The sequence below is a fragment of the Lepus europaeus genome, chromosome 1 (genome assembly GCF_033115175.1).
Source record: "Lepus europaeus isolate LE1 chromosome 1, mLepTim1.pri, whole genome shotgun sequence".
Lineage (NCBI taxonomy): Eukaryota > Metazoa > Chordata > Mammalia > Lagomorpha > Leporidae > Lepus > Lepus europaeus.
Window position 1 is genome coordinate 48,664,526 of NC_084827.1, and position 25,347 is coordinate 48,689,872.

A 25,347-nucleotide genomic window follows, 5' to 3' on the forward strand; every position below is an offset into this window, starting at 1 on the left:
GTGATTATAATCTGTTTGCGTTGTCATTTCTTCTTAGTAACATGAATTTGCCTTAAACAATATCTAGCACTAAAGAATTTTCCTAATATAAACATAGAAATTACATTTTCATAAGACTTAGCATTTTATACTGCCACCAACTTGCACCAGAATTATTGTGGCCTGCTTACCGCCAGTGGTCCTCATGTTTAATCAGTTGAGAGCATTTTCTTTTATATAAGTTAGAATAGTTACCCTTCTAAGCATTCCTCACATTCAAGTAATGTACTTTCCTTGAAAGTTAACAGGAAAGCATTCCTCCTTTTAATAAATGAGCTTAAACTCAGAATGAGCTACAAAAATAAATTCCAAACACTTTGTACAATTGGTGGAGTTGTACAAATTAATAGAACTACTTGGCTAGTAACCAGATGTGCAAAGTCTTAATTGTGTGATTTGAAAAAGGTCATGGACTTTTTCTTGGAGTTCCAAGGAATTAGAGAAAGAGAACAAAGCAGAAAGCTGTAAGACAATATTGCCAACAAACTGAGCTTATTGAACAAATTAATTGTGACATAAGTAGGGCTAATTAGGATCAAACATAATTAGGGGGAAAAAAATTCCCCTTTATTTCCCCACAAAAGGAGGCTGTTTAATTTGAGTGCTACAGATTTTGTGAAGACGGCTTAACAGTCATTAGCAAATGCTAAAACAAGAAAAAAAAAAGATGTGTAGTTATATGATTAAAAATATGTCTCTTAATTTTTTGGAAATGCAATCATTAATTCTCCAGAGCCTTCTTAACTTGAAAACGGAAAAGAGTAACAAAGAACAGCAGAAAAACAAGACTTCCAGAAATACACACTCGAGACAGGCCAGTACCCAGGGATACGGACGGCATCTCAGTGTAGATTAGATCTCGTATTCCACAACAGAGGTCACGGAATTACTTCACTCTTAAAACATCCCTCTGCTATCCGTCTCCTGCACGGCTGACGCCTGAGAATTCTCTCGCAATCTCTTCTGGCACTCCTCCCCTTCCTCATCAAGAGGGAAACAGCTCACCATTTTATCCACACGGCAACCCCTCTCTCATCCTTTCCCGCTTCTCTGCTGTGTGTGATCAAACCAGATTCTGCTAATACGAACTTCAGAGGCCGTCTGAACACAGACAGCTAACACTGGTATTCACTCAGTAAACTCGAGCGCCAATCAGGGCTCATGTCAATGATGTACACGTTCAAATTTTCTTTTTTTTTTTTTTTTAAGAAAGGGCAATAGCATAGCTTACAATCATGTTAACCAGTTGAGGGGCTGTTTTAAGCACTGCGATGTTAAGTCCAGGATTGGCATTTGTTATGCTCACTGCTGTATTCCCAATGTCTAGGTTAGTAACTGGCACCTAGTAGGTTCTCAATGAGTATTTGTTAAAGCAATTAAGAATCACATATAAGCGAAAACCACAAAGCAATAGAGAGTTGTGACTCCACAAATAAATGTGTCAGTCTTTAGCATGTGCGGGAATATTCTCCAGTTTGGCTCATCAGATGCCTGCTCTCAATTTGGACTCTGAGGAAAGTGGACAAGGATGTTACGTGTGTGTGTGTGTGTGCATGTGCGTGGACATGGGTGTCTCTTGGCTGTGGTTCTCATCCCATGCCCAAGCTTGTCCCACCATCTTTCTCTTGATTCTGAGACCCAGGCAACCTATACATTTCCTTTTTGTTCAGGGGTTGATTTCTGTTGCTGGTAAGCAAGAATGCCAACTGATATAATGCTCAACATACATTGGTAAAAGGGATCTCGGAGAGCCCAGTTCAAGGCTTGGCTGCTCGGCTTCTGATCCACCTTCCTGCTAATGTGCCTTGGGCCCCTGCTACCCATGTGGGAGCCCCAGATGGAGTTTTAGGCTCCTGGCTTCAGTGTGGCCCAGCCCTAGATGCTGTAGGCATTTGGAGGAGTGAACCAGCAGATGGAAGATCTCTGTCTCTTGTTTAAATAAAATGAAAATAAACAAATTTAGAAAAATAGAAATCAACACAGGACATTAAATAATTTCAAATTCTTATGGATTTAAGGATGAAGTACTTCAAAGAAATCTGTCACGTCTGTCAGCATAGGAAGGGATTCCAGGCATCAGGGTATATATTTTTGTCAAACTATTTCCTGACATTAAATCTTAATGTTAGATTTGGATATTTAGAATTCTAATTATAGCCTTGAATTCATGAAAACTTATTCTTTGCTTTGAGAGATCTATAGTTTTCACACCTTCAAGGTTAGGAATCCTGACATTTCTATGTAGAGTTTGTTGTTTAAAAAAAATATCTGCACATGTCCATGGCCTACAACAAAGTATTCTGGGGGCCCAGTGCTGTGGTGTAGCGGGTAAAGCCACTGCCTGCAGGGCCAGCATCCCATATGGGCACCGGTTCGAGTCCTGGTTGTTCCACTTCTGATGCAGCTCTCTGCTATGGCCTGGGAAAGCAGCAGAAGATGGCCCAAGTCCTTGGGCCCCTTCATCTGTGTGGGCGACCTGGAAGAAGTTCCTGGCTCCTGGCTTTGGATAGATGCAGCTCTGGCCATTGCCGTCATTTAGGGAGTGAACCAGCGATTGGAAGACCTCTCTCTCTCTCTCTCTCTGTCTCTCTGTCTCTCTCTCTCTCTGCTTCTTCTTCTCTCTGTGTGTAACTCTTTCAAATAAATAAATAAATCTTAAAAAAATAAAGTTATCTGAATTCTTTGTCTCTGCACACACACACACACGTATAATAAAAAACCTACAGCTTGCTTTTATATCCACACTTATACCTATATTTATATTTTATGCAACAGTTCCAGTCATCAGAATATACCAATATGTAGAATCTATCCTCTGTGTTTGGAACCTAAATGGAAGTTTAAAGAATGCCAAACGGTTGGCTTCCTGATTGCTACAAGTTCACCAACAAACCAAGAGAAGTCGTTGTTGACTCGATTCCTCAACCCTTGAAGCTGGTTGGGCAAATTCAAATCACAGAATTTGCTTCCGGTACCTTTTGGAGGGCCAGAGTTGAGGGTCCGGGAGCGCCAACAGACAGCAGGGACCACCATACCTCTTCAGGGCTGGTGCGGAGAGCGCCCCCACGGGGCGAGAGCCTGCACAACAAGTTCTCTGGTGCTCGGGCCACTGTACAGGACAGCGGGTTTATGTTAGAAAACACATACACCTCTCGGCAGAGTTCTCTCTAATGCCGCGGGGGCTCCCTGAGGCAAGGCCCTGTTCTGCTCCGCTGTGTTCCTTCAGTAGCTGTGCACAGGTTGGTCCGTCCCAAATGCTTCCTAGGTACCCGAGTAAATATCTAATGATTAGTGGCGGTGCCCAGTGGTCATTTTTATATTTAAAATGTTTCTGGAAAGTGGCCAGATATTGTGGTTTCTGTGTTAATTTCATTTTCATTCCTTTAAAATAGAAATTCCTTTCTCTTTATAATTTCCAAAAATAGTAAACGATATAAAATGATAAAATCCAGTGAGGATATTTATTCTTTGATCTTGGCCAAACTTTGATTTAAAGTATAAATATTTATGTTAAATTTATATATTGTATGATTGAGGATGTGTGTTACACATTATTTCATATATGTTTATTAGTATTATGTATTTTTAAATGTAAATTTATAAAGAAATAAAAATTAAAAGAAAATGAAATTGAAGAGGTCTGTATATGGAGCAGAAATCACAGACATTTCTATAGTGTTATGAATATTTACCTTTTCCTTCCATGTTTGCATAGCTGGTGTCTTAATCTGCTTTCATTTTTCCAGTGATGAGTTTTCTTTTGAGGCCAGTGTAGCCAAGATGGTAATTAAGCCACTCCTGTTATTTTCAGTTTCATTAGCTGTCTTTTCAGCTGAGGATGATATGTGATGATACCTCCTATTGCTTTCTGAGGTATCTACAAGCAACACAAATTGAGGTAAGATCAACTGGTGAAAACAAACGAACAGAGCAGCCATCACAATAAGCATTTCACAATTTTCCCACTGTCGTGGTCTCAACTGTCATCAGACAACGTTGCCTTTCATAGAGCAGGGTTAGCTGTAGTGTCATAGCTACGGGTATCATGGATTCAGAGTATTTAAGTTCTCAGGTAGGGGACTGTGTCCTGGGTACACCTGTTATTGTCTGGGAATGTTCTTGAATAAATCAGTCAATCCCTTAGGTTTTGTTTCTTCATCCGTAAATGGGTGACAATAATTTGTGGAGATGAAATGAGATGACCTGAAAAGTCTGTAAAATGTTCCACAAATGTAAGGTATTAACTATGAATCCCTATCTACGCTGTAACAGGATAAACCAATCAAGTGTGCTTAGCCATACAGAGTAGGAACTAACAAACATTTTGTCAAAGGCCAGAGAATTCATGGCTTAGGGTTTCTGCCACAGAGACTCAACTCTACCACTGCTGAGTGACAGCAACCCTGGGTAATATGTACACCAACAGGTACACTTGTGTTCTGATGAAACTTTAACAACACAGGCTGTGGGAGGGAGGAACAGAATATCCTTATGCTCTTAGATTGTATGTAAAAATTATATTCAAATTGTTAAAATGAATTAAGGAGCCGGCGCTGTGGCGCAGTGGGTTAATCTTTCGCCTGCGGTGCTGACATCCCATATAGGTGCCGGTTCGAGTCCTGGCTATTCCTCTTCTGATCCAGCTCTCTGCTATGGGCTGAGAAAGCAGCAGAAGATGGCCCAAGTCCTTGGGCCCCTGCACCCACATGGGAGACCCAGAGAGGAAGTTCCTGGGTCCTGGCTTCGGATCAGCGCAGCTCTGCTGTGGTGGCCATTTGGGGAATGAACCAGTGGAAAAGAAGACCTTTCTCTCTGTCTCTCCCTCTCATTGTCTGTAAATCTACCTCTCATATAAAAATTTTTAAAAATCTAATAAATAAATAAATAAAATGAATGAAAATAAATTCAAAACAAAACAAAAACAGGCAGCGGCAGGCCTGGCCCGCAGGCTGCGGTTTGCGGCCCCTGCTGGCGAGGCCGCTCACGGTAGCTACCTGAGTGTTTTCCGTGTGTGTCTGCACCCCCGGCAGTCACTCCCCCTCAGCTTCCAGAACTGTGAAGAGCATGGTCATCAATCAGCCCCATTTTCCAAACCTGGAAACTGAGGGTCTGATGATGTAAGCTGTTTGCTTACGTGAGTCTCGCTGAGGGTGAGAGATTAAGCCAGGATTTGAACTCAGTGGGGAGACTCTCAAACCTGTGTTCTCAAGCACTTCTCTGTTTTGCATATTTAAATTAAAATAAAAATGCAGGTAAATTATCATATATTAGACTTTCAATAATTCCCTATTTTAGAGGCCCAAGGTCCTGATCTTGAATCCCCATCTTACTGTAGCCTGGGCATGAGGCCACCACACCTTATGTTTCAAACCTTCATCATTCTTCCTCTGTCATGCTCTTAAAAAATCATGCTTTTCATTTATCATGAAAAAAAAAAAAAAAGAAAAACCTAAACGTGTTCCTATTGCTGGGGATGATTTTCCGCTTCTGTTTGTCTGGCAAATGCATCTCCATCCTGTGACGCTCGCTTCCCTGAAAGATTTCCTAATAAACTCAGCCAGCCTTCTGTCTTGTTTCTTTGCCAAGCAGCTTGAAATTGCCCTACACGATCTAAATGCTGTGTGGGGCTCCCTGTATCCTGTGTACGCAGGGAGCCAGCGACGCAAGAGCAATTCCCCGCCTCTCTTGCCCAGCCCAGCACCAGGTGCTGAGCAACTGCTGTTGCACTGCACACTTGAGAGAATCCGTACGGGCGCAGTTGTCCTGGATTCCCTCTGGCTTGGGGTGACCTCTGATGGATTCTGGGTTCTTCCAATGGCATTTTATTCCAGAGGAGGAATGGGAGGACATTCCTGAATATCCACATGGAATTTTTTGAGCATCCTTAACGGATCTTTGTCAGCAATTATTGCGCCAAATCAGGCATTCCACGAGAGCAGTGAGGCATTCCTAATCGCCATCTATAGGTCACGATCAGATGAAAGACAGGATCATGCACACAAGATAAGGAACAAGAGCCAGGGTTTTTGTTTGGACCTGCACTCACCTGTATTTTCCCTTCACTGCTCCATTAGTCGGGCCAGGTATGAATAAACGCAATAGTGCCTCTCTTGGTAGCAACAGGTTGTCTTTTTCCAAATAGATCCAGGATGCTGTCTTCAACAGGAGAGGAGCTAGTCTAGGTGTTGCTTCGGAGTTTCCATTTCTCCTCCAATTTGATCTTGGATTCGGCTCTCGTTCGATTTTCACAACAACACAGTACGGGTTGAGGGCTTCCTGTATGTTGCGAGTCCAGTCCCTACAAAGTCCTTGTGAGAAGTGCTGAGTTTAATCCATTCTTGCTTCCTGTTCCCTTGCATTCAAGGTTGCTGGGAATGGAGTGGCTGACATCTCTTCCCCACCATCCCCCACCCCCCACCCCCCGGGAAGGCAAGGAAATTTCATTTGCTCCTGGCCGTATTAGAGTTCTAAGTTGCTGATGACTTGACACTCCTGCCCCACATACTTCGGTGTTAATGCCTTGGGCTTCAGTATTTGATTAGTGTCAGACCTCCTTAGCTTTCCTTATTCTTTTGAGCAAATGATATCTAGGTGCTGCAGTGTTGAAAGAATTGAAATGTCTGTGTGCGAATACCAAGCAGCAAGACGTGTGTTTGCATGTTCTGAAGGGCTCAGGGGCTGCGGTGGGCAGCACGCGGTGACTCACTGAGGAATGCAGCGTGGGTTTCCTCCAACTCTGCAGAAGCAAAGTGCTTTCTTCCTGCTCTTACCCGTGGAAATTGCATTGAGGACACTGGATCGCATATCAATCTCTCCCTAGAGGTTTTCAAGTAGGAGGTCTACTTCATTCCTCCTTCTTCAGGTTGCTTCTTTCAGATCTTGAAATTCATACAGCGTTTTCAGTTCGCTTAGCTGCATTTGTTTTCTGTGAGAGAAAATGAAGATAAGTGTGGTTAAGTGTGTTTTACAACTGATATGCTGATGAAAAAAGTGCTAGCCCAGATTACCCTTATTTCTAGGTATCCGCAAATAGAAACGACTGCCCCCCCCAGCCACCACCACTTTTTTCATTTGAGAGTGTATGATTTTGTTTATGGCTCATCATTTGCCTCTTAATGCAGCTTCCTGGGGTATTTCAGCACTCACTTAAAATATGACCAGCATAGGGGTCTAGTAGAATCAAGGGTTTTAAATCTTTCCAACTGTTTATACTCTCCTGTCTTCCTCCGCTTCAGGTTTCAAAGCACAGGTTCAGACACAGTTCATTTAAATCAATGTGAGCGAGTTGGTCTGCATTTGGCTTTCAGCACATGGGAAAGCAGAACCCCTTACCCAGAGCCTAGGGCAAAGTGAGCTTTGCAGTCAGAATGAGTCTGCATTCAGCAAGGTTCTTTTCACTATTAGGAACTATAGGGTCTTAACTTTGAACTTTCCTGAGTGACAAGGTCTCCTGCTGGCAGGTGTACCCCTGGGTGTGTTACTTTCCATCACCTTCTCTGATGGGACACATCTTTTTTGTTTTGTTTTTGTTTAAAGATTTATTTATTTATTTGAAAGAGTTACACAGAGAGAGGAGAGGTAGAGAGAGAGAGAGAGAGAGGTCTTCCATCCGATGGTTCACTCCCCAACTGGCTGCAATGGCTGGAGCTGCACTGATCTGAAGCCAGGAGCCAGGAGCTTCTTCTGGGTCTCCCACATGGGTGCAGGGGCCCAAGGACTTGGACCATCTTCTACTGCTTTTCCAGGCCACAGCAGAGGACTATATCAGAAGTGGAGCAGCTGGGTCTCGAACCAGTGCCCATATGGGATGCCGGCGCTTCAGGCCAGGGAGTTAACCCGCTGTGCCACAGCACCGGCCAATGGGACACATCTTTGTCCCACTTCAGGGTGCTGGATTCACAACAGTCAGTTTAGGTGAATGATAGATAGATCCCTCATGATGGGGAAATTGGATGCAGGTCTTGAAGGCTAGAGTTGAGGGAAAGTACAAGATGAATTTATGGGGCTGACTTATCTTGGTGCAAGTACAAAGTATTACCCAACACCTCCTAGCATTTTCTGCTTTAACTCTCTCTTCTAATCTACAGACTCTTCCCATGCTGCCAGGACTATATTCAGACCAATATTAACCACAATAATAATTACTGTTATATAATTAGTACTCCTTAAGCACTTACTGTTTTTTCAGGCTCTGTGCCAAGTGGATCATTTTCAGTCATTTTCATAAGAATTTTATGAATCAGGGATTCATCCCTGCTTTTGATTATGAAGCTGGAGCTTGGAGAAGTTAAGTACCTTGCCCAATGCCATACAGCTCCTAAGCACATTTGAATCAATGAAATGGTTTGACTTTTTTTTTTTTTGACAGGCAGGGTGGACAGTGAGAGAGAGACAGAGAGAAAGGTCTTCCTTTTGCCGTTGGTTCACCCTCCAATGGCCGCTGCGGCCAGCGCATCGCGCTGATCTGAAGCCAGGAGCCAGGTGCTTCTCCTGGTCTCCCATGTGGGTGCAGGGCCCAAGGACTTGGGCCATCCTCCACTGCACTCCCTGGCCACAGCAGAGAGCTGGCCTGGAAGAGGGGCAACCGGGACAGAATCCAGCGCCCCGACCAGGACTAGAACCTGGTGTGCCGGTGCCGCAAGGCGGAGGATTAGCCTAGTGAGCCGCGGCGCCGGCGAAATGGTTTGACTTCTGAATTCACACCCAGGATACTGGCATGATATTGGCTGGCACAGAGCTTTTTAACAGCACTCCTGAATTGGCCACCTGCATTTGTAAATGGGGACTTTTACAAAAAGATTTATTTATTTATTTGAAAGGCAGAGTTAAAGAGAGGCAGAGGCAGAGGGAAAGAGAGAGAGAGAGAGAGAAAGAGAGAGAGAGAGAAAGGATCTTCCATCCATTGGTTCACTCCCCAAATGGCCGCAATGGCCAGAACTGAGCCGATCTGAAGCCAGGAGCCTCTTCCAAGTCCCCTACGCAGGTACAGGGGCCCAAGCACTTGGGCCATCTTCTACTGCTTTCCCAGGCCACAGCAGAGAGCTGGGTTGGAAGAGGCCGGTCTCGAACTGACGCCCATATGGGATGCCAGCACTGCAGGTGGCCCCTAAATGGGGACATTTCCATAACTTTCTAGAAATCTGACATCTCTTGAAAAGCAGGGAGAGCTGGTGACAGAGTGTACAGCTGTGGGCAAAGGTCTGCAGAGGACATTGGCTTGCCTGGTCTCACCTGCCAGCTTACCTGGGCCACATGACCTCTCTAGGCCCTGTCGCTGCACTTATGATGTGATAGCACTTTCAACTATCCAATGGGTTGTATCTTCTTTCTTCTATAACTTTCCAGCAATTACCATACACTGCTGGGATACTGACCATTGCCTAGTAGCTGCACTGTGTTACACATCTTAAAATTCTACAGATTTAACTATTCCTTAATCTAGGAACTGTTACTGGGGATGGGGGAGATGTTTTGTAATACTAATGCATTTCAGGAGGATTTTTAGGGACTACAAGACTGGCATTGTGGTGCAGCCAGTTAAGCTGTCACCTGTTACCAGCTTTGGTTATGAGCATTGGTTTGAGTCCCAGCTGCTCTACTTCCAATCCAGCTTCCTGTTAATGCACCTGAGAAGGCAGTGGAAGATGGCCCAAGTACTTGAGGCTCTGCCACACATGTTGTTTATCTGGATGGAGTTTCAGGCTCCTGGCTTTGGCTTGGTTCAGCCCCAGCTGTTGTGGCCCTTTGGGTAGTGAACCAGCAGATGGAAGATCTCTCTCTTTCTCCTCTCTGTCATTCCATCTCTCTCTGTAACTCTGCCTTCCAAATAAATAAATCTTTTTTTTAAGGTCAATCACTCTACGTTGAGACTTTCAACAGAGAACTTTCGCAGAGCGAATGAGCATCCTCTAAAATATTCAGGTTTGAGACTCACACAGGCCCAGAGCACAGCGAGTCCATGTTGGCTAGCCCACGGGTGTTTGCCAAGAACACCATGTACAAGGGGATTGCTATGACAGGTGCACCGATGGTTACTATGGCAATCCTTCTTCAGGGCAGTCCTGTCGTCCTTGCCAGTGTCCAAAAGTTCCCTCAAGCAATCAGTATGTTGCCAGCGCTGTTATCAGAATCCGTGGAGCTCAGAAGTGACCTGCCGTTGTCTGCAAGGTTATGCAGGTATGCGGCACAGGTCAGCATGGGATTTTCCTTCTATCTTCTGAAATCAGACAAGTTAGCTGCCTTAAGCAAATGAATGGTGCAAATGTGTTCATGCTAAGAAGGTACAGTTTGCTAAATTGCTGGTTACTGAACAAAGAATTTAAATGACTCAAAAGCCAGCAACAATTAAAAACCCACTCCACTGAGCTATAATTGTTTTTAAATAATGTTCTAGAATACCAATTGACCAAATGAGAACAAGTCAGTTTGTTTAAAAGAAAACCATCCTATAATATGTATATGTGATTGGGGGACATTTGGCATAGTGATTAACATGCTACCTGGGAAGTCAGCAGAGCGCCTGAGTTTGAGTCCTGGCTCCACTCTGATTCCAGCTTCTTGCTAACGTGTGCCCTGGGAGACAGCAGTAATGGCTTGAGCGGTTCCTGCCACCCACATGGGAGGCCTGGATGGAGTTCCCAGCTCCCAGCTTCAGCCTGGCCTCACCCAGGTCCGTTGCAAGCATATAGGGAATGAACCAATGGAGGGGAGGTTTGTCTGTCTCTGCTGCCTCACTAATGAAATAAATATACTTTAAAATATTAATTAGTAAATATATAGTATATGCATTTTACATATGATATTAACACTTTAAAATGATGTTTCTTGCTATAATTCCAAATACTAAATTTGATATTCCACAGATATAAATAATATCTTCAGAAACCTTCAAGCCCTGAGTTAGGCAATGTACAGATGCTACATAGTTTTTTAAATAAGTTTTTCTTAAAGATTTTATTTATTTATTTATTTATTAGAGAGATAGAGTTACACAGAGAGAGAGGTCTTCCATCCGCTGGTTCATTCCCCAAATGGCCGGAGTTGGCCCAATCCAAAGTCAGGAGCTAGGAGGCAAGAGCTTCTTCCAGGTCTCCCACTCAAGTGCTGGGGCCCAAGGACTTGGGTCATCTTCTACTGCTTTCCCAGACTATAGCAGCGAGCTGGATCAGAAGTGGAGCAGCAGGGACTAGAACCGGTGACCATATGGGATGCCGGTGCCACAGGCGGAGACAGCCTACCAAGCCACAGTGTCAGCCCCGCTGCGTAAGTCTTAATTCCAAATTTGTATCTGTTGCTCATTCAAAAAATTTGTTTTAAAGAGTGAGCATGAATATATAATTCAAACAAGAAAAACTTACGAAATATACTTGATTTTTTTGAACTGAGAAAATAGGGCGATATTATTTTCTTCGATGATAATTGCCACCACAATAATAATTTACAAGACTGCTTTTTTTCTGTTTCTTACATCCAAGGTCACACGTGGCCTGTAATCAGTTCTTCCCTCTCCCCTCTCCTCTGTGCATGCTTTGACTTGGCTCTATTTTTAAAAACTGAAACAATGTTTGGGCCAAGAGGGCATTTCCAAGTGAGGGGATCCAACATGTGGGGAGTTTGGGCATCTAAAGCCACTGCAATTGGCAGAGTTGAGAGTGTTGGAGAGAAAGACAAGTTGTCCACCCAGTGCTGAACAGCTCTCCCCAAGGGGCTCATGCAGCAAAAACTGATCTTAGGGGTGGGCCTTTCGCATAGCAGTCACCACCCACGTTGCCATTGCGATGCTGGCGTCCCAGATCAGAGCGCCTGGGTTCCACACTCCTAATTCCAGCTTCCTGCTTATGCAGACTGGCATGCAGCTGGGAACAGCTCAAGGAGCTGGGTTCCTGCCACCCAAGCGGGGAACCTGGATTGAGTTCCCGAGTCCCAGTTTGGGTCTGGCATAGGCTCCAGCTGTGTGTGGGCATTTAAAGAGTAACCACCCTGGGAATGGGATATTCTCTCTCTCTCTCTCTCTCAAATAAATAAGATTTATCTGTTAGCTGCTCCCCATCTTCACTTCCTTGCACATCCCTTGGGCTGTTGCCTTTGGGACTTTCCCAGCGAGGCTGCTTTATTTTAACCAGAGCTCACTTCTAGGATGAGGTGAGAGCCAGGCTGCCCCAGGGAGAATAGGTCTAAGACTCGCTTCGGATTCTGGGGCACCCTAGGGTCTCCCTGGAAGTCCTGGGCCCACAACTCCACAGGCTCTCAAGAAAGGTTAGAATCCATTCCTCACCAGTGACTTTTAAAAAAAATTCATTTTATTTATTTGGTTCACTCCAGCAACTGCTGGGACTGAGCCAGTCCGAAGCCAGGAGCTTCCTCTGGGTCTCCCATGTGGGTGCAGGAGCCCAAGCACATGAGCCATCTTCCACTGCTTTCCCCCCGGATATTAGCAGGGAGCTGGAATGGAAGTGGAGCAGCTGGGACTTGAACCACCATCCAGATGGGATGACGGTGCTGCAGGCAACGGCCTCAACGGCTATGCCACAGAGCGCCAGCCCCTCACCAAACTTTAGCTCTGAATAATCTGTTTATCCTCTAATTGAATAATAAGTAGAACTGAATCTTCTATTTTCATCTAGAACTTTTCCATCCCACGTGTGTGACCTATGATCCCTGGAGGAACCCAGTAATTCTCTGTTCCTAACCTCAATCTCTGGCCCTTGCCAGCACTCACACCTCACCCCATTCCCTTTCTCCCCCTACTTGTTTAAAGTGTTCGGTGTGGAGCCACCAGTTTCTATGGTGATCTGAGAGTTTCAGTAACACTTTGCCAGCTGTGTCCTGGCAACAGCAACGTGGATATGACTGATCCCGTGTCCTGTAGCCAGGTGACAGGAGAGTGCCTTCATTGTCTACACGGCACTCAGGGCCCGAGCTGCCAGCTCTGCAGACCAGGCCACCTTGGCTCAGCCCCCCGTCAGCCCTGCACAAGTCAGTCTGTGAAGCTCCCCGGGCTGCGTGACAGCTCCACGACGTAGTGTCAGCTCTCCCAGCAAAAGCAGCAGCAAACCTGTCGGCAGAAATTAGTGCCCTGCCACCCTGCACGGTCTCAGAGGCAGCCACCAGCTACCGCATGGTGTTATTAGCTCGCACGTTGTGACTGCTGCCCTTCACGCTGCTCCTTGTGCGTTCCAGGCATCGTTTCTCTGAGCGTGGTGCACAGGGTGTCTGTGCCAGATTCACCTGCCAGTGCTGGTGATGCAGATCCCCAGGCTGTACTTCAGACCCACTGAATCCGAATCTCTGGGAATGAGGCCCAGGAATCAGCATGGCAATGAGCTCATCAAACTGTGTATAAATATGAGAATCATTGATGTAGAAAACAAGTCTGATTCTATGATAATGATAAAGATAAAGGAAGGGGCCAGGGCTGTGGCATAGTGGGCTAAGCCTCCACCCCTGCACTCCCTATGGGACACCCAGATGAAGCTTCTGGCTCCTGGCTTCATATCAGCTGTCAGCTGACAACATTGAGCTGTCAAGCCATTGCAACCATTTAGGGATTGAAGCAGTAGATGGAAGACCTTTTACTCTGTCTCTCCCTCTCTATCTATAACTCTGCCTCTCAATTAAATAAATAAAATCTTTAAAAACAAAAAAGGGAATAAACTTCATTTTTAGATTTTAAACTTTTTTTAAATTTAATTTATTTGGAAGGCTAAGAGACAAAGAGAGAGACATCTCCCTTTGGCTAGTTCATTACCCAACTGCCCACAACAACCCGGACTAGGCCAGGCCAAAACCAGGAGTCTGGAACTCGATCTGGGTCTCCCATGTGAGTGGCAGGGACCTAAGAACTTGAGCCATCACCTGCAACCTCCTAGGGTGGGCGTTAGCAGGAAGCCAGAAGCAGAAGCAGAGTTAGAATTCTAACCCTGGCACTCATAGGTGAGCTCTGAGCACCCCAGCCTAATGGCTGCATCCAACGTGCACTCTTTAGGAGATATTTTAACTATTTCAGCTCATCCCTGTTGAGTTAGTAAGCCTTCTTTTCTCAAGTTATTTAAATAAATAGAACTTCGGTGAATGGCATCCTGGTTCCACTCCCAATTCCAACTTATTGCTAATGTGCACCTCGGAAGTAGCAGGGGATGGCTCAAATGATGGAGTCCCTGCCACCCACATAGGAGACCTGGATGGAGCTCCCAGCTCCTGAGTTTGGCCTGGCCCAGCCCTAGCTAATGCAGGCATTGGAAAGTAAACCAGTGGATCAAAAATCTGTCCATCCCCCAACCTTCTGTCTCTAAGTAAATATATTGAATTAAGTAATTTAAAGGAACTCTTTGAATGACACATGATTTGAATAAATGTCTAAAAGGCAAAATATTTTTAAAAATAATAATTGAATGGTTCTACCTGCTTGGATTCTCTGATGAATCCTGCTGCATATTATATTTCTTCTTCGAGCCCTTTGGAGAAGTGTTACTTCCAGTCTAAAGAAGCTGCAGTTTGCTGGGTGCCAGTGTTACTGTAGAAATTACCTCTAGGATGGCTTTATTATCCTGCCGGCGTTCTGGTGTGAGCCCCGCTGAGTGTCTCCCTGGCAGGGGAGCTCGCCTCCGCCGCCCTGTCACTGGCACGTGCCCTTGTCTGCCAAATGTCACGGACATGACCTGTGACCGCTGATGCCAATGGAGCCAGGAATCTGGTCCCTGGCAGGGGATGGCAGCCATGCGGCTGTGACCATTGGACCTGTCACTGTGGCAAGGCAAGCGACTTGCAAACTCACGAGTACACTAAGTGTTAGAACTGCTGGTGAGACACGGTTTCCGCTGCATGACACATCTTCCCGTGCTATTGTTAAGGAGTGTTTTGAAACAGATTGGCCTTGTCTGGGGATGCAGTCAGCATTTGCCAAGGAATGAAAACACAGAGGGAGTGGGGACCTCTGGGTTAAGCCTTGTTGACTCCAGTGTTCGGTAGGTGTCTCTCTAACAGGGGAGTCAGAATTTAAGTTCAGCCAATGCAGATGCCTGCCCTGCCTTGTGTTATTTCATACACAGAGTGCCCAAGAAAAAGACCGTTCATCAGCACTCATTATTAATCAGCAGGAAAACAGGTACCTTCAGAGCCCACGGTTCAGTTTTTTAAAAATATTTATTTATTTGAAAGTCAGAGTTACACAGAGAGAGAAGGAGAAATAGAGAGAGAGATAGAGAGAGACTGACTCTTCCATTGGTTGGTTTACTCCCCAGTAGGCTGCAACGGCCAGAGCTACACCGATCCGAAGCCAGGAGCTTTTCCCAGGTCTCCCACATGGGTGCAGGGGCCCAAGGACTTGGACCATCTTCTACTGCTTTCCCAGGCCACAGCTGAGAGCTGGATCACCAGCCCCTGCCACAGTTTAATTTTTTAAAAATGAGTTTTCATTCTCTGTGCTCACCACTTGCTTTACACGTGGGTAAGATGTCTTTTTCTGGACCAAACAAGAATAGATCATGTCTAAAGAATGCAGACCCATCTCCATTGTTTAACATACAATAACACTACTTAACTGAACATATGATTTTTCAGTCAGTAAAAACAATGGGCACAGAAGTGTTTTTGATGACTATAACAGTATGGAAAACACTCCTTGTTAATATACTAGGAAATGTTTTTTGTTTGGTTTGGGGCTTTTTTTGGCTTAATGAATATATTCTTTAGTGAAATGTATACATTAATAGAGAAGGGGGGAAAGGAATAAATAATGACAAAAGTCAAATCCACAATACAGTGATCAGGATTTGAACTGCCAATTTAAGAGGCCAGGAGTCTTTCTAATTAGTAAGCATGGCTCACCTCCAATTTCAACTCTCGTGTTCAACTTACTATTTCAAGGTGAAGTCATACAAGTAAACTCTTGAAGGTAGTTCTCTCTTTTTTTTTTTAAAGATTTATTTTATGTATTTGAAAGATAGAGTTACAGAGAGAGGTAGAGACAGAGAGAAAGGTCTTCCATCCGCTGGTTCACTCCCCAGATAGCTGCAACAGCCAGAGCTGCGCTGATCCAAAGCCAGGAGCCAGGAGCTTCTTCCGGGTCTCCCACTCGAGTGCAGGGGCCCAAGGGCTTGGGCCATCTTCTACTGCTATCCCAGGCCATAGCAGAGAGCTGGATTGGAAGAGGAACAGCTGGGACTAGAACCGGCACCCATATGGGATGCCGGCGCTTCAGGCCAGGGCATTAACCTGCTGCACCACAGCACCAGCCTCGATAGTTCTCTTTTTTAAAAAGATTTGTTTATTTATTTGAAAGGCAGAGAGATCAAGGGAGACATCTTCCATTTGTTGGTTCACTCCCCAAATGCTTACAACAACCAGGTCTGGATCAGGTCAGACCCAGGAGCCAGGAACTTCATCCTGATCTCCCACATTGGGTGGCAGGGGCCCCAGTGCTCTGGCCATATCCTTCTGCCTTCTCAGGCACATTAGCAGGTGGCTGGATTGGAAGTGGAGCAGCTGGGACTCAAACCGGTCCTCTGATATGGGGTGCCAGTGTCACAAACAGAGGCTTAATTTGCGGCACCAAAAGGTGGTGCTCCTGCTGGTAATTCTTACAAAGAGAATGTATTTTCCCTCCTCTTGGTTTTTTTTCTCTCCAACCCTCCCAACCAGACAGTCATAATATACCCTGTCTTTAAAAATAAAACTACTCTAGAATAGGTTTGTGAAGTTGTAACAATACAGAGAAAATGTATCCCACATGGAGTTTCCCCTGCTAATAACATCATACATTTGAATGGTACATTTACCATAATTCACGAACAAATGTCAATTCACTTATCATTAACTTCATAAAGTATTCAGATTTCCTCAGTGTGTACCTAATGTCCTTTTTCTAGTCTAAGATCCCACACCAGAACAAGCCAGATCTCACTGTCGCCTCCTACAGCTCCTCTTGGCTCTGACCGTTTCTCAGCCTTTTCTCGTTTTCCATGGCTTGGAGGTTCTGAGGAATATTTTGTAGAATGTCCCTCAGTTCAAGTTCTTCTCATGATCCGACTGAGGTTATGAGTTTGGAGAAGACGACCAGAGAGGTAAAGAGCCATCCTCGTCACATCGCGTCATGGGCGCATGTCCACACGGCTTAGCGCCCTTGGTGTGAGTCTTAGCACCTGTTTCAAGGCCTGTGATTGATGTCTTTTCCTCCTTCCTGTACTGTAGTCCTTGGAAGGAAGTCACTGCCCAACCCGCACTGAGGGAGGGAGCCGTGCTGCACCTGCCGGAGGGTCAAGGAGTCTTTGGAATTCGTCTCCACTGAAGATTTGCCCGTTGTCCTCCATGTATTCCGTTGTGCAGTCATTTATTCTACCAGAATGAACTTGTGGAGATTTATACTACGCTTTTGGTCACAGTCCGACCCTATCATTTAAACAAATATTCCAGCTTTGCTCGCAGAGCTCTGTTAGTTGACTCCTCTGTCCCTTTGATGTACCCCAAGATTGTAGAATTTTTACCAGCACCTCCTTTCCTCCTGCTACTGCAAAATACCCCAGATTCATGTATTCTCTGCTGCATTCCTAGATCAGCCATTTCTCCAAGGAGCACTGGTTCCTTTACTGGAGAATGGAACCACGGAACCAGACCTGGGCACTGGCTGGCCACACTCATTTTATGGACTCCCCTCACTCCCCAAGCCTGTGGTCAAGGGCCATGGCCTAGACTGCTAGGTCTCCACATTGACAGTGTGGCTTGCTAAAGGTTCATGACCTCTCTGTCTGGCATTCTATTGCTAGGCTTTTTGGGAAGCATTTTTGGGGCAGCAAAGACCACAGTTCAACCATTGAGACCGCAGCAACCTATAAAGCTGAAAATCAGATGGCATTGGTTTCACCAAAGACAAACTCTTCATGGGTTGGGCATTTGGCCTGGTGGTTAAGATGCTGACTGGGATGCCTGCATCTCATATTAGAGTAACTGGGTTCAAGTTCTGGCTCCACTCACAACAGCAGCTTCCTGAATATGCACACCTGTAGTGGAATGAGAAGGCCATGCCAAGGTGGCCACTGGCAAGCGAGCGTCAGTTAGTCAGGAATGGTTTTGAAACTGCCTGGCGACAGGCTGTGATTGGATGGCTCTGGAAACTGCCTGGCGACAGGCTGTGATTGGATGGATTTGAAACTGCCTGGCGACAGGCTGTGATTGGATGGCTCTGGAAACTGCCTGGCAACAGGCTGTGATTGGATGGATTTGAAACTGCCTGGCGACAGGCTGTGATTGGATGGCTGTAGAAACTGCCTGGCAACAGGCTGTGATTGGTTGGGGTATGGACCGCCCCTTGACCAGATTGGCTGGTCTTGGCTATATAAGCTGTTGTACCAACTGTAATAAACGAGTCTGCAGGCTGCTCGCCTCAAGCCTGCTCTCACCGGACTCCCGGGGTCTGAGTGTTGACTCCGCGCCTCTTGCCCCCACCACGCTGCTCTTCTCAGAAACGAACCCACTGCTACATTGTGGAGAAATCAACGACAACACACACCTGGGAGGCCGTGGTGATGGATCGATCATTAGTTGAACCCCTAATACCCACCCACACAGGAGACCTGGATTGAGTTCCCAGTTCCAAGCTCCAGCCTGGCCCAGCCCAGCCCTGGCTGTTGTGGGCATTCGGGGAGTGAACCTGCAGATGGGGGCTGTCTCACTTGTTCTCTTGCTCTCTGCTTTTCACACACATAAAAATAAAATTTTAAAAAGTTTTCACCATAACAAAATCAGTGAAGCTCATGACAAGGGTGCTTTAGACTGTTTAGTCCTAGGGGACTCCTCAGGGAAGATTGTTCTTTACGATCGACAAACACTTTCATTGGATTTCAGAGACGACGTCGTAGATGTTTTGTTCACAGCTGTTTAAACAACTACTGATAAATGTCTCTATGTCGGCCAGGACGGGGTCCCTAGTGCTTTCCCACAGGGAGATCTAAACACACCACCCAACATTTTCATCAACAGTTTAGATGGAGTTGGAGAAACACACTTCTCCAATTTGCAGATATTGTAAAGCTGCAAGCTAATATGGTAAACACTGAACAAGAGGCAAGAGACACTAACGGCTTGTCACGCAGGCTGCAACAAGAGGTGAACTATTAACTGGGTAATAAGTAAAGTTTTGCAATTGGGTTTTTAAAACCTTTTGCCTAAATCTAGGTGGGAGTGAAACCTTGGCACCCACTTGAGTGAAACATGTCTGAGGATTTTTATTGCTGCAAGCCTCCCGTGAGACCTGCCAGCGAGGCTACAGCTGCTCAGGCTGGAGCAGGTGAGCCAGCCCTGGGCTCAGTGCAGTCATTGTCCCATTGTCCAGCCAGATGGCTCAGGAGCATTATTGTCTTGTTGGGCACCACATTTTTAAGCACATTTTAAAAATTTTAAATTGACCCAGTCACATTTTTGCATGTTTTTATGGAGTACAGTGTGCTATTGATATTTTGATACCTATAAACAATGTATAATGATTAGACATGATTAATCCACATATTTGTCACCTTGGAAATTTATTATTTTTTGTGTTTAGAACCCTTAAAAGCTCCTCTTGCAATTATTTTTAAATATACAATAAATTAGTGTTAATTGTAGATGCCCTACTGTGGCGTAGAACATGAGAACTTAATCCTCTATGCAGCTGTATCTTTGTGCCTGGTAACCACTGCTTTCCTATCCCTATCTTCCCCCAGCCCACCCCCAGGCTCAGGCAACCACCGTTCTACTCTGAGATCAACTTTCTTAGCTTCCCACATATGTGAGAGAATGTGATATTTGTCTTTCTGCTGAGCACCGCATTTTAAACGTTATCTAGACGAGTGTGCATCTAAAGGAGGACAGCTAGACTAGGGGGTCGAACCATGCTGTTCTGTGTTGCAGGCTTGAAGGGGTTAAGAGCAGTCAGCCTGAAGGACAGAAGCAAAGCCAACTCTGGTTGGGAAAGAGACGGTCAAGGGGAAGAGGGAGGCTGTGTGTTTTGTGAAACTCCCCAAGGCAGGACTCCAAACAACGGGAATGAGGGACCCGGAGACAGATTCCACAGCGGTGCAAGAAAGCCATGCCCAACAATCGCACTCAGCACCTGCACAGGCCATGGGCCGCCGGCTACCTGCCCGTAACTCCTCTATCTGAGCGGAAGCTGGTGGGTACCTGTACCTCTGTCCCTTTCTGAATCCAGTTACTTCTTCCCTGGAGGCATTTTTTTCTGATGTGCTGAAACAGATTTTTGTCAAGTATAACCTGATTTGCTTTTGTATTTCCTCCCATTAATTTTCCAACTTCTTCAGTTTTTGGAAAAGCTCATCAAGAGTCTGGTTGGGAGGATGTTGAAAAATTCATATCCTTCTCCCAAAAACACAGCTAAAAGAACTGTCATTGACTGTTAAGTTCTAAACCACACAAAAATTGGTTTTGTTGAGAACAACTAAAGTTACCGACAGAAACTACATCGTCCATTCCATAACAGAAACACTATTTGCCAATTTTGTTGTTGCATGAAAGTTAGACCAGATCTTCCACCTCTCTCTCTTGTGGGGAAGCTCCCAGACCCGTAGAGGGAAGGAATGTGGCCTGTTTCCCATTGTGTGTTTTGTTTTCGTTTACATCTGTGTGTGTTTGGGGCCACCTGTCCCTGAGCAGCTGGAAGCAGGCGGTATAGTCAAGCATGCGAAGCCAAAACACATTAACTCCTGATCCCCGCTCTTGGGGAGGGGCCAGTTTGCTGGCCGTGGGAATCAGCCTTCGTCCGCCTTTGCACAGCTGTATGTTCTAAGTCACCGAGGAGAAAATGTTCTCCAGGAAAATGCATGATTTTCTTTAGACCGTAAAGCTTCTCAATTCCTCACCCGTGACTGTTCCCACAGGTAACAGGCCAGTGTCCGTGCAAATCAAGCTATGGTGGGAAATGCCGCTGTGAGTGCAGGGGAACTATTATGGTGATCCGCTGGGACAGTGCATTCATAAGTATTGGGAATTTCGAGAACACATCAGTCAGCTGGCCTTACCTCGGGCCTGCTGGGAACCCACTGAATTGTAAGTTCCTTTGAAGTTGCTTTTAACAATGTGGACTTAATTAGAAACTTCCTAAAGTTACATTCTAGTTTAGAAAGTCACATTTTCATAAACCTGTAAAATGATCTTTATCCTATATTAAAACTTTTGGATTATAGAATGTTGGCCTATATTAAAATCTGCAACCTGTAATAAAATTCCTCCAAGTGTAGCAGACCTGGAAGGTCATGGCTTCCTTATCGTCCATGTGCTGTTTGGTAGCATGTTGAGGAAAATGGACGTCTCTGGATCCACCTGGGAGATGCCTCACGGGAAGCCAGAGAGAAGAGGTCGCCTCAAAGCCACTCTCAGAACCCTTGTTCAGTCACTCATTTGTGTGACAGATACTCAGAGAATGCCTATTAGGTACTCCAGACAGTGAGCCAGCAAGGCAGGGCCCCGTCCCCTCAGAGTTTACATTCCAATGTCTTCACACCAGGCGTGAGCAGTAGCATTGAGAGCCGCTGAATCAGATAGAACTTTCCACAGTGATGGAAATGTCCTGTACTGTACTGCCCAGGGCAGGACCACTTGCCACCTGTAGCTGTTGAACACTTGAAATGTGGGACAAAATTTGTTAATTCTTTCAACATAAAATAACTACTTGTGGCTGGTGGCTACCATATTGGACAGGACAAATTTCAAGTCTGGGCTGGTTCTAGGAGGCAGGAGTTTGAAATCTCCATTTAAAGTCAGTCTCCAAAAGAAATCAATCTAAAGGGTTAGATGTGACAGGCTGGTCATTGTGGTCACCCCTACATAGCCAGGCATGATACTTCTTTCTTTGTCACCACTCCTTTATAAATGTGCTTTTGCGGTAATGTGTATATATAGTCCCTAACACTCAGGTAGGAGACCTGGTTGAGTTCTGGGTTCATGGCCCAGGCCCAGCTGTTGCAGGATCTGGGAGTGAACCAGCTAATGGAAGTTCTGTTTCTCCTTTCTCCCCACCCTCTGTTATACTACCTTCCAAAACATGAAAATAAATACACAATTAATTTTTTGAAAGACAGATGAAGTTTAGCTCTTGGAAAAATCTCTTAGTATCGCTTCCTGTGTGCCTGTAATATTTCACTACTCTTATTTCATTTAAAAAAACCTTTCATTTCTTAGAGTGACGCAATAGAGGAAACATCACCCACGGTCAGCTCAGGCCACAGATCCTGCTAAGGTCCTGGGGAAGAGCTCCTAATGTGAGGAACCCTGGCCTGCAGCTGGTGCAGTGACACAATGCCGCCCCCAAGGACTTACTGCGGAGGCCTCTGGGCCAAAGCCAGATACACAGAAGGGGTATCTCTCTGAGGAGTCTGCTGTGTTAATCAGGATTTATTTGTAACTGGTATTGTTTGTGTGATTATTTGTGTTCAGGCTGTCAAATGAATTTTTATTTATTTCCTTTTATTTATTTATGAGGCAGGGAAACAGAGAAAGCAAGAGTACTGCTATCCGTTGGTTCATCCCTAATTGCCCACAATGGCCCAGCCGAGGCCAAAACTGGGAGCCAGGAGCTTAATCCAGGTATCCCATGTGAGTGGCAGGAACCTATTACTTGAGCCATCATGGCTGCCTCTTGGGGTCTACACTAGCAAGAAGCTGGAGTCAGGAGTCATTTCCATCCATTTTGCTACAAATATCAGGATTTCATTCCTTTTCATGAAAGAATAGTATTTCATTACGTGTATACACACACACACACACACACATTTTCTTTATCCACCCAGCCATCAGTGGACTTCTGGCTAGATTCCTTATCTCAGCTATTGTGAATGTTGCTGCAATGAGCATAGGAATGCAGGTGTCTCTTCCATATTCCAATTTTATTTCCTTCAGATATGTACCCAGAAGTGGGATAGCTGGGTCATGAGGTAGATATATTTTTAGTTGTCTGAGGCACCTCCATACATTTGTCCATAATGGCTCTACTAATTTGCATTCTCACTAGTATATAAGGTTCCCTTCCTCCACATCCTCAAGAGTAATTGTTACTTTTTGTCTTTTTGATAATAGCCATTCTAATTGGAATGAGTGGATACCCCATTGTGGTTTTGATTTGCATTTCCCGGTGGCTAATAATACCATATTTTCCCATGTATTGATGGGTCACTTGTATTTCTTCATTTGAGAACTTTCTATTTATATCTTCTGTATCAGACACCAGACTAATGAGACTGCCTGATGTTGGACTGGGAATCTCCAAACCCTGAGCTGAAATAAGCCTTCTTCCTCTTTAAGAAGCTCCTCCTGAGTATTTTAGTTATAGTTTAAAAACAAAAATTGCTGGGGCTGGCATTGTGGTGCAGTGGGCAGAGCTGCCGCCTGCAGTGCCAGAATCCCATATGGGCACCCATCTGTATCCTAGTTGCTCCATTACCAATCCAGCCCCCTGCTGATGGCCTGGGAAGGGCAGCAAAAGATACAAGTGCTTGGGCCCTTGCTACCCATGTGGGAGACCCACATGAAGCTATTGGCTCTTGGCTTCAGCCTAGTCCAGCCCTGGCCATCTCAGGGAGTGAACCAATGGATGGATGATCTTGATCTCTCTCTTCCTCCCTCCCTCTCTCTCTCTCTCTGACTTTCAAATAAATAAATCTTAAAAAAAAATGCCAACTGCCAAAGAAATTTGGTACCAGAAGCAGAGTCATTCCTATTAACTCTACCTAAAAATGTGGAGACGCCTTTGGAACTGATTTATTGGAAAACATTGGAAGAGTCTGAAGGCCCAGGCTGGAGAAAGCCTCGAATGCAGTAGGCAGAGCATTATGGGCAATGTTGGTGAGGGCTGAGAAGACCAGATGCTGGTAGAAATGCGGGTGGTGAAGGCCAACACTGATAAGGCCTTGGATGTAAATGTGAATTCCATTGGGAGTTGGACCAAAGGCCAGCCTTGTTTCCTGGCAACAAAGAACCTGGCTGAACTGCATCCCTGTCCTGAGACTTTGTGGGAGGCTGAGCTTCAAGATGGGCTGGTTTGTTGGATGGTGGGGGGGCGGGATTCCAATGCAGCGAAGCGTTCATGCCGCAGCATGGGTGTGATTGGCTGCTGTCAGTAATTTTTACAGTGAGAATCTGGAGCGGAGCAAAGCACGGCAGAACAGAAAGATTTAGAAAATTCACAGCCTGGCCAGAGAAATAAGGATGAGAAAGCTTGTTTGGATGAGGAAAGTGATGTGGAGAAATTAGAAATTAGATATTGCTAGAGAAATTAGAACACATAAAAGGGAACCAAGTATTATGGGCAAAAGAATGGAAGAAAGATCCTCAGGCATCTCAGAGACCTTTAGCCCTCATTCACAGTCCCATCAGAGGCCTAGAAGTATAGATTTTCTTCAAAGATCTCCCGGCAAAGAATCCTTCACCTGCTTGCTCAGGTCCAGTTTTGGAGTATTGTTAAATCCATCAGACATCAGACTAACGGGGTCCCCTGATCTTGAACTGTGAGCCTCCAAACTAGGAACCAAAATAGACCTTTCTTCCTCAGCTATCTTACTTGTACTGATGAAAAGCTGAATTTTAGGATATTTTTCCTAGTTCTGTGAAGAATGTCATTGGTATTGTGATAAGGATTGCATTGAATCTGTAAATCTCTATGAGTAAGAACATTTTAACAGTATTCTTCTAATTCATGAACATGACAGGTCTTTCCAATTTGTGTCATGTTCAATTTCTTTCAACCGTGTTTTATAATTTTCATTGTGGAGCTCTTTCACATCCCTGGATAAATTTATTCCAATTTTTTTGGTAGCTGTTGTGAATGGGATTGCTCTTATAATTTTGTTCTCAAAAAGTTCTTTTTTGGTGTATAGGAATCCTACTGATTTTTGTGTGTTGATTTTGCATACTATAATTTTGCTGAATTTATTTACCAGTTCTAATAGTCTCTTGGTGGAATCTTTAAGTTTCTCTCTGTTTGGAATCATGGCTTCTGCAAACAGCGATAGTTTGACTTCTTTGCTATTTGTAGGCCTTCTTTTCCTTTCTCTTGGCTAATTGCTCTAAAACTCCAGTACTCTATTGAGTAAGAGAGGCAATACTGAACATCCTCATCTGGTTCCTGACCTTAGAGGAAATGCTTTCAGCTTTTTTCCATTCATAAGATATAAGCTATGACTTTGTCATATACATCCTTTATCATGTTTAGGTATGTTTCTTCTAAACCTTATTTGTTCAATGTCTTATAATGAATGGATATTTAGTGTTATGAAATGCTTTTCTGCATCTATGAGATGATTATGTGATTTTTTTTATCCTTTATTCTGT

The 25,347-nt window shown here is 44.8% G+C and overlaps 1 pseudogene; it reads right to left on the reverse strand.

Annotated features, from left to right (window-relative positions):
* The window catches only part of LOC133762561 (laminin subunit beta-4-like), a 110,957-nt pseudogene that overhangs the window by 19,857 nt on the left and 65,753 nt on the right, over positions 1–25,347 (reverse strand).